This window comes from Oncorhynchus mykiss, chromosome 7 (genome assembly GCF_057628025.1).
Source record: "Oncorhynchus mykiss isolate SJ-2025 chromosome 7, ASM5762802v1, whole genome shotgun sequence".
Taxonomy (NCBI): Eukaryota; Metazoa; Chordata; class Actinopteri; order Salmoniformes; family Salmonidae; genus Oncorhynchus; species Oncorhynchus mykiss.
In genome coordinates, this window is record NC_143028.1 from 41,853,951 (window position 1) to 41,863,936 (window position 9,986).

General features: G+C 45.2%; 1 pseudogene; it reads right to left on the reverse strand.

Moving 5' to 3' along the window:
* Window positions 1–5,664: 5,664 nt before the first annotated feature.
* Window positions 5,665–7,021, reverse strand: LOC110527118 (red-sensitive opsin-2-like; annotated as a pseudogene).
* Window positions 7,022–9,986: the final 2,965 nt, after the last annotated feature.

Here is a 9,986-nt window from a genome sequence, read left to right on the forward strand (position 1 = left end):
CCAGCTGTGCCTTGTCTCCTCCTAACTACCTCGTCACCCCTTTTCCCACCTGTTCCCTTTTTCCCTCTGATTAGGTCTCTATATCTCTCTCTGTTCCTGCTCCTGTCCTTGTCGGATTCTTGTTTGTGTTGTTCATGCCTGAACCAGACTATCGTCATGTTTGCTGCAACCTTGTCCTGTCCTGTCGGAACCTGCCGGTCCATCTGAGCCTACGTTTTGTTTTGTTATTAAAGAAGCTCTGTTTACGTTAATTCGCTTTTGGGTCCTCATTCACGCACCGTAACAGAAGAATCCGACCAAGAATGGACCCAGCGACTTCGGATCCTCTCCACTCAGCCGTCGAGATCCAGGGAGCGATGCTAGGCAGACACAAGCAGGAATTGTCTGCTGCTCGGCATGCCGTTGAGACCCTGGCCACCCAAGTCTCCAACCTCACAGAACAGGTTCACCATCTCCGCCTCGATCCACCGGCCACTTCCAGGGCTTTCGAATCTCCGGAGCCCAGAATCAATAACCCGCCGTGTTACTCTGGGGAGCCCACTGAATGCCGCTCGTTCCTCACCCAGTGTGATATTGTGTTTTCTCTCCAGCCCAACACTTACTCCAGGAGCACTGCTCGTGTCGCCTACGTCATATCTCTCCTTACTGGACGGGCTCGTGAGTGGGGCACGGCAATCTGGGAGGCAAGGGCTGAGTGTACTAACCAGTATCAGGACTTTAAGGAGGAGATGATACGGGTTTTTGATCGATCTGTTTTTGGGGAGGAGGCTTCCAGGGCCCTGTCTTCCCTATGTCAGGGTAATCGATCCATAACAGACTACTCTATTGAGTTTCGCACTCTTGCTGCCTCCAGTGGCTGGAACGAGCCGGCTTTGCTCGCTCGTTTTCTGGAGGGTCTCCGCGCAGAGGTAAAGGATGAGATTCTCTCCCGGGAGGTTCCTTCCAGCGTGGATTCCTTGATTGAACTCGCTATTCGCATTGAGCGACGGGTTGATCTTCGTCACCGAGCTCGTGGAAAGGAGCTCGCGTTCTCCGTTGCCCCCCTCTCCGCATCACTACCATCTTCCTCTGCCGGCTCGGGTGCTGAGCCTATGCAGCTGGGAGGTATCCGCATCTCGACTAAGGAGAGGGAACGGAGAATCACCAACCGCCTCTGTCTCTATTGCGGTTCTGCTGGTCATTTTGTCACTTCATGTCCAGTAAAAGCCAGAGCTCATCAGTAAGCGGAGGGCTACTGGTGAGCGCTACTACTCCTGTCTCTCCTTCAAGATCCTGCACTACCTTGTCGGTCCATCTACGCTGGACCGGTTCGTCAGCTTCCTGCAGTGCCTTAATAGACTCTGGGGCGGAGGGCTGTTTTATGGACGAGACCTGGGCTCGGGAACATGACATTCCTCTCAGACAGTTAAGGGAGTCCACGGCCTTGTTCGCCCTGGATGGTAGTCCTCTCCCCAGGATTCAGCGTGAGACGCTACCTTTAACCCTCACTGTTTCTGGTAATCATAGCGAAACCATTTCTTTTTTAATTTTTCGTTCACCTTTTACACCTGTTGTTTTGGGCCATCCCTGGCTAGTTTGTCATAATCCTTCCATTAATTGGTCTAGTAATTCTATCCTCTCCTGGAACGTCTCTTGTCATGTGAAATGTTTAATGTCTGCTATCCCTCCTGTTTCCTCTGTCTCTTCTTCACAGGAGGAGCCTGGTGATTTGACAGGGGTGCCGGAGGAATATCACGATCTGCGCATGGTGTTCAGTCGGTCCAGGGCCACCTCTCTTCCTCCACACCGGTCGTATGATTGTAGTATTGATCTCCTTCCGGGAACCACTCCCCCCCGGGGTAGACTATACTCTCTGTCGGCTCCCGAACGTAAGGCTCTCGAAGATTATTTGTCTGTAGCTCTTGACGCCGGTACCATAGTCCCCTCCTCCTCTCCCGCCGGAGCGGGGTTTTTTTTTGTTAAGAAGAAGGACGGGTCCCTGCGCCCCTGCATAGATTATCGAGGGCTGAATGACATAACAGTGAAGAATCGTTATCCGCTTCCTCTTATGTCTTCAGCCTTCGAGATCCTGCAGGGAGCCAGGTTTTTCACTAAGTTGGACCTTCGTAACGCTTACCATCTCGTGCGCATCAGGGAGGGGGACGAGTGGAAGACGGCGTTTAACACTCCGTTAGGGCACTTTGAATACCGGGTTCTTCCTTTCGGCCTCGCTAACGCTCCAGCTGTCTTTCAGGCATTAGTCAATGATGTCCTGAGAGACATGCTGAACATCTTTGTTTTCGTTTACCTTGACGATATCCTGATTTTTTCACCGTCACTCCAGATTCATGTTCAGCACGTTCGACGTGTCCTCCAGCGCCTTTTAGAGAATTGTCTTTTTGTGAAGGCTGAGAAGTGCTCTTTTCATGCCTCCTCCGTCACATTTCTCGGTTCTGTTATTTCCGCTGAAGGCATTAAGATGGATCCCGCTAAGGTCCAAGCTGTCATTGATTGGCCCGTCCCTAAGTCACGCGTCGAGTTGCAGCGCTTTCTCGGCTTCGCGAACTTCTATCGTCGTTTCATCCGTAATTTCGGTCAGGTGGCAGCCCCTCTCACAGCCCTTACTTCTGTCAAGACGTGCTTTAAGTGGTCCGTTTCCGCCCAGGGAGCTTTTGATCTCCTCAAGAATCGTTTTACATCCGCACCTATCCTTGTTACACCTGACGTCTCTAGACAGTTCATTGTCGAGGTTGACGCGTCAGAGGTGGGCGTGGGAGCCATTCTTTCTCAGCGCTCCTTCTCTGACGACAAGGTCCATCCTTGCGCGTATTTTTCTCATCGCCTGTCGCCGTCGGAACGTAACTATGATGTGGGAAACCGCGAACTGCTCGCCATCCGCTTAGCCCTAGGCGAATGGCGACAGTGGTTGGAGGGGGCGACCGTTCCTTTTGTCGTTTGGACTGACCATAGGAACCTTGAGTACATCCGTTCTGCCAAACGACTTAATGCGCGTCAGGCGCGCTGGGCGCTGTTTTTCGCTCGTTTCGAGTTCGTGATTTCTTATCGTCCGGGCACTAAGAACACCAAGCCTGATGCTTTATCTCGTCTCTTCAGTTCTTCAGTAGCCTCCACTGACCCCGAGGGGATTCTCCCTGAGGGGCGTGTTGTCGGGTTGACTGTCTGGGGAATTGAGAGGCAGGTAAAGCAAGCACTCACTCAAACTCCGTCGCCGCGCGCTTGTCCCAGGAACCTTCTTTTCGTTCCCGTTCCTACTCGTCTGGCCGTTCTTCAGTGGGCTCACTCTGCCAAGTTAGCCGGCCACCCTGGCGTTCGGGGTACGCTTGCTTCCATTCGCCAGCGCTTTTGGTGGCCCACCCGGGAGCATGACACGCGTCGCTTCGTGGCTGCTTGTTCGGTCTGCGCGCAGACTAAGTCCGGTAACTCTCCTCCTGCCGGCCGTCTCAGGCCGCTTCCCATTCCCTCTCGACCGTGGTCTCACATCGCCTTAGATTTTGTCACCGGACTGCCTTCGTCAGCGGGGAAGACTGTTATTCTTACGGTTGTCGACAGGTTCTCTAAGGCGGCTCATTTTATTCCCCTTGCTAAGCTTCCTTCTGCTAAAGAGACGGCACAAATCATCATCGAGAATGTTTTCAGAATTCATGGCCTTCCGTCAGACGTCGTTTCGGACAGAGGTCCGCAATTCACGTCTCAATTTTGGAGGGAGTTTTGCCGTTTGATTGGGGCTTCCGTCAGTCTCTCTTCCGGCTTTCACCCCCAGTCTAACGGTCAAGCAGAACGGGCCAATCAGACTATTGGTCGCATCTTACGCAGTCTTTCTTTTCGCAACCCTGCGTCTTGGTCAGAACAGCTCCCCTGGGCAGAATACGCCCACAACTCGCTTCCTTCGTCTGCGACCGGGCTATCTCCTTTTCAGAGTAGCCTCGGGTACCAGCCTCCGCTGTTCTCATCCCAGTTCGCCGAGTCCAGCGTCCCCTCCGCTCAGGCTTTTGTCCAACGTTGCGAGCGCACCTGGAAGAGGGTCAGGTCTGCACTTTGCCGTTATAGGGCGCAGACTGTGAGGGCTGCTAATAAGCGTAGAACTAAGAGTCCTAGATATTGTCGCGGTCAGAGAGTTTGGCTCTCCACTCAGAACCTTCCCCTTAAGACCACTTCTCGCAAGTTGACCCCGCGGTTCATTGGTCCGTTCCGTATTTCTCAGGTCATTAATCCTGTCGCAGTTCGACTTCTTCTTCCGCGATACCTTCGTCGCGTCCACCCGGTCTTCCATGTCTCCTGTATCAAGCCCGTTCTTCGCGCCCCCGCTCGTCTTCCCCCCCCCCCCCCCATCCTTGTCGAGGGCGCACCCATCTACAGGGTCCGTAGGATTTTGGACATGCGTCCTCGGGGCCGTGGTCATCAGTACCTAGTAGATTGGGAGGGGTACGGTCCTGAGGAGAGGAGTTGGGTTCCCTCTCGGGACATGCTGGACCGTGCGCTGATCGATGATTTCCTCCGTTGCCGCCAGGTTTCCTCCTCGAGTGCGCCAGGAGGCGCTCGGTGAGTGGGGGGGTACTGTCATGTACTGTCATGTTGTGTCTTGTTTCTGTCCTTTCCCTTCACCCTGTCTCCCTCTGCTGGTCGTTGTTAGGTTACCTTTTCTCCCCCTCTTTTCCCCAGCTGTGCCTTGTCTCCTCCTAACTACCTCGTCACCCCTTTTCCCACCTGTTCCCTTTTTCCCTCTGATTAGGTCTCTATATCTCTCTCTGTTCCTGCTCCTGTCCTTGTCGGATTCTTGTTTGTGTTGTTCATGCCTGAACCAGACTATCGTCATGTTTGCTGCAACCTTGTCCTGTCCTGTCGGAACCTGCCGGTCCATCTGAGCCTACGTTTTGTTTTGTTATTAAAGAAGCTCTGTTTACGTTAATTCGCTTTTGGGTCCTCATTCACGCACCGTAACAAATCCAATGTTGCTGTATAATCCTTTACATTTACAGACTCCATACCAAATCAGTTATTTAGAAATCACGCATTCACTTTCAATTCTAACTCATCTTGTACCAAGTCAGTGTTGATATTGAATTGAAAAATGAAGTGGGCTTGTTTGTGAGATTTGAAATTATCATAATTGTACCAGAGTCCGTCTCTCGTTCACATTTATGTTTTTAATGTAAATAAAATCCTATATACTGTATGCTGCATATATGATATAGTTTCCAGGGGCTTACAATGAGAAGGTAGCAGATGGGGGTTATCATTGGTTATCGTATTGTAATATAAATGACATGAAACAAAATTGTCATTTCCAGTTTGCTGCATATTTTATTTTCATCATAAAACAGTAAAATGAAAACATGACATACAAATATATATTTTTTATAAATGTTGTGTATTTGCAAGTCTGTCTAAAATTGAAGGTTTGCTTCATGGCAGAAATTTTATGAATGATCAAACAAATGTATGCATGCTCAATTCTCAGTGTGGTATAAATAACCTTCAAATTAATATGTACAATTCTCCCCAGATCAACATTGATTCTAAGGATGTTTTGAGCCTGTACTAGCTTTTGGAAATAGATTAAACACATGGCAGCAAAACATACATACAAGTTCAATGTAGAGAACTTCCTTTTTGTTTCCTTTCCTACATGTCTGCTTCCAGATCAGTTTGATGAATAGGGAAAGTTTATGTGGGTGCAACAGAGGAAACCTCTGTTCTGGATGTAGACACTTCAGTGCCATCATCTTCTGCCTTGCCGAAGAGTTGCATGATGCAAGTACGGAACTGGAGAGAGAGAGGGATAATTAAACATAAGAAGACTTTGAAATGGAATGTCTATCTACAAAGTGAGCGAACACATCGTCATCTGATGCTTTTTCAAATAAAATAAATGTACACAAGAAAGGCATTTGTGAAACATTTAGAAAAATGTGTGTTGTTAGAGCTTTGACTCCAGGACCCTCATTGCCTCCGAAGACATCAGGTCCACATGAAGTCTTCAGGCCATGAGGCCAGTACCTGGTGAAGGGAGAGAGAGAGATAGAGAAATTGGTTAAATAATTACATGTTTTGAACTTGAATCATCTGTGCAATAAGAAGAGAAATCCCCACCTGCTCCAGCCAAAGATGGGGGGAGAACACCAGAAAGCAGCCCAGACCTAGGAGAAGATAATGCCTCCCATGGCCCATTTGGCATCAAACTGGACACTTCCAAAGGGCTTACACACCACCACCCATCTCCCCAAGGAGATGACAGCCAGACCATAGATCAGCAATACCTGTATAAGATGTACATATACATTAGACAAAAGAGACATTCTGATTATTGTTATGGTGCTCTAGCAACTGCCAAATATTATTTCTCAGCACTATGTAGAAATGTAGAATTTCCTTGTTAAATATTAGATCAAATTGTTGTCCATGTAAAACTGCATTTTACCACAAGTGGAGACAGTGAATCCCTCAAAGACACACATTGGGTGTCCCAGAATGAAGTAGCCAAAAACCTGGTTGATAACGCTGATGGTGCTAGCCAAAAGTGTCTCCCCAATGTCAGCAATAGCAAGGTTGACCAAGATCCAGTTGAGAGGGTGTTGGAGCTTCTTGAATTTTGCAGTGGCCACCAGTACCAGGCCATTGGTGAAGACTGAGAGGATGACCACTATGATCATCCAAAGTGTTGAAACATTGTACACCCATCTTGGAGCAATGTGATAGTTGGGGCCCTCAAAGGGATCTGAGAGAAAAAAATTGAAAATTATTTTGTCAGAAGAAGAAAATGACAGGTGCAAGTGCCTGGTTAGATGAGCTACATGCTTTTAAATGATCAGTGAAGAAAAAAGCAATGCAAATTACAACAATAATATTAATTCATTAAAATTATTATGTATGAGGCACAAGTTCCCTTATGCATCCATGTTGTACATAACTTCAATACATACAGGAAACATAACCTCATGATTTAAATAAAAAAGGACGATTCTCTTGTCTCTTCATTATGTCGCCTGGCTACATAAGCTGCATTTCCCCAACCCTCTGCCATATCTGAGAAGGAATCTAAAGAATATGCAAATCAAGAAGACAATATATTATATCCCTTTCAGTCATGAAATTGTTCTAAAATTTTCACCTTGCCAGTTGTTTGTTGCCACAGTTGTGTTTTTGGCCTTTAACTGTTGCCAGCTTTTTCTGTCTTCTGGTTTGCTTCTCTTGCTCTTCACATGTTGTGGTGTTAGCAACCAACAAAATGGTGTACCCCAATCTGTGGGGTTTTATACCAGCTACGTCCTCATCGAGATTAAGATCTAAATCAGAAATGGTTTCGCACACACAAAGTTCAATTACTGTATGCTGACCCGGAAGAACTGAAGACCAAGGTTTGAATTTAAGGTTAATCCTTCTTGGATAAGAAGTGCTTTTGGTGTCGCGTTCCTCAGCATTCAGGCGAAATTGCTTATCCTTTTCATGCAAGAAAATAGTTGACTTAACAATTATTCTTAGAGAAAATGTATTTTGACAATACAGTAATACAATTCCATGCTCAAGCTTTTCATGCTGTAAATACAAACCAATAATGAGGAAAGTGGATCACTTTGGGTCTTTAGGCTGATTGGAGAGATAATCTCTATCCTATCCGCTTTACAAGAGAGTTCATATGAGTTTGGTCTTTAAACAATCATTCATAACAGGTAGCAGTGAATAAACATTGAATAAACAGTTGAAAAACATAGAAAGTGAGACCAGAAGGTATTTTCATTTTGCTGCATGCATGACGTTTATTTTAAGCAGAAAAAAAACATTGTTAAATACATATCTATTTACATGTATTATTTTTTTGTTTGTTTTTGCAAGAGGGCTACAAAATGTTTACCTCACAAGTTACTTTGAAAGTGAGAGGTTTTGAAACCATACATTTTCACATAGTTTTGAAATGATCAGATTTCCAATGGCAGTTCATTTCAGTTCTCCTTAGCAGTGATGCTGTCTAGTTTAGCCACTGAAGAGTGAAGGGAATGCCTTCCAAGATGGCAACTTTTTATTTGCCACATGAAGAGACATTGATAGTAATACTATATATACACATATTCCCATAATTTACCACTACAACAGCTAAAAAAAACTCCAAGGGGTGGTCCATATCAATTTAGGTTTTGTGGGTAAGGTTTTTTACACACATTGCACATGAGTTAAAGCTTAATAATCTCCTAAAAAGTTGTGGGAAATGATTTGTTTAAGAAACACAAGAGGATGTACTGTACATTTGTTTCCAAGAGGTAGCCTGGGGTTCATGCAGGTGCCACAGAGGAAATCTCTGTTTTAATGTAGACACTTCAGAGCCATCATCTTCTGCCTTGCCAAAGAGCTGCATGGTGCAAGTACGGAACTGGAGAGAGAGGAATAATTAAACATAAGAAGACTTTGAAATTGAATGTCTATTTACAAAGTGAGCGAACACATCGTCATCTGATGCTTTTTCAAATAAAATAAATGTACACAAGAAAGGCATTTGTGAAACATTTAGAAAAATGTGTACTGTTAGAGCTTTGTAACATGAAATCGGTAAGAAAAAAAGAAGACATATATATATATATATATATATATATATATATATATATATATATATATATATATATATATACCTGGATTGTAGATGGTGGTGCTCTTGGCAAAGTAGGCATGGATTGTGGCAGCCAGAGGGTGGAAAGCATACCCAGGGTTAGCCGCAGCAAAGCAGGTATAAGGTCCCCAGCATACACAGAAAGTGATAATCATGACAACAACCATCCTGACACTTCATTTTTCATTTTCAGCCTTTCTGCTGTGCGGTAACCTGTGGCCATTCAGAAGGAATAGCAAATGGTTAGATTTATCCCTGTAATATGCATTTCCAAAAGGTACACTTGACCATTACTGTATTCAACAACATGGTTGCTTGCTACAGTATAGTATATTTTAAATATCACAGATGGACAGCCACACAAAAATGTAGCAGAAAATGACCACGGCCAGGAGGAGGAAGCAGCATGTAATCATGAGAGTAATCATGTAGGACTTGTCTCCAGGCTGAGGCAATGACCACGAAGATCATTCAAAGTCTTGAAATATTATACAACAAAATGTATTGTGCGTAACTGTGCCAGTGCCAGTTACAAATGGCAGGTCTGCTGTTTGTGAAATAACTTATACAAGACTACACTGCAACAAAAGACCTTTAGCAACATCAATTTAGTTTAAAACCATTACCAGAGGTGTGGACTCGAGTCACATGACTTGGACTCGAGTCAGACTCGAGTCACAAATATGATGACTCGCAACTCGACTTTGACTTTAACGCCAATGACTCGTGACTTAACTTGGACTTGAGCCTTTTGACTTGAACTGACTTGATACCCTCCCCAAGGCCAAATATAAACAATTCTGCTATTCAAAAAAGTGTGCAGCGCATCAACTCTTCATTTAAGGGATTACAGTTTGAATTGGGCAGCAGCCAATCACATTGTGCCAGCTGAGAAAAAGTTGCGTGTGGCAATGCAGAGGAACGTCGGTGGGTGAATTCAGATGGAGCCCTTGGAAAGATACCCAATATTATTATTTTCAGATATAAAGACTACAACTTGACTGCAAAACTGCAACTTGCAAAACATGCGTGAAGAAAATTAGACGGAGGCGCAACAATTTCCAACTTTGTTCGACATTTAAAGCTGCACAAAGAACGGTAAGTCGTGGCTAATATAGCAGACAGGGTCTTTCTCATGGCTACCCATGTATTTCCATGGAAATATAGAGTTTATTTGGAAAGTAATAAATATATATATATATATATATATATATATTAAAAGCATTCATGATTTGCATGAATATACAGTGCCTTGCGAAAGTATTCGGCCCCCTTGAACTTTGCGACCTTTTGCCACATTTCAGGCTTCAAACATAAAGATATAAAACTGTATTTTTTTGTGAAGAATCAACAACAAGTGGGACACAATCATGAAGTGGAACGACATTTA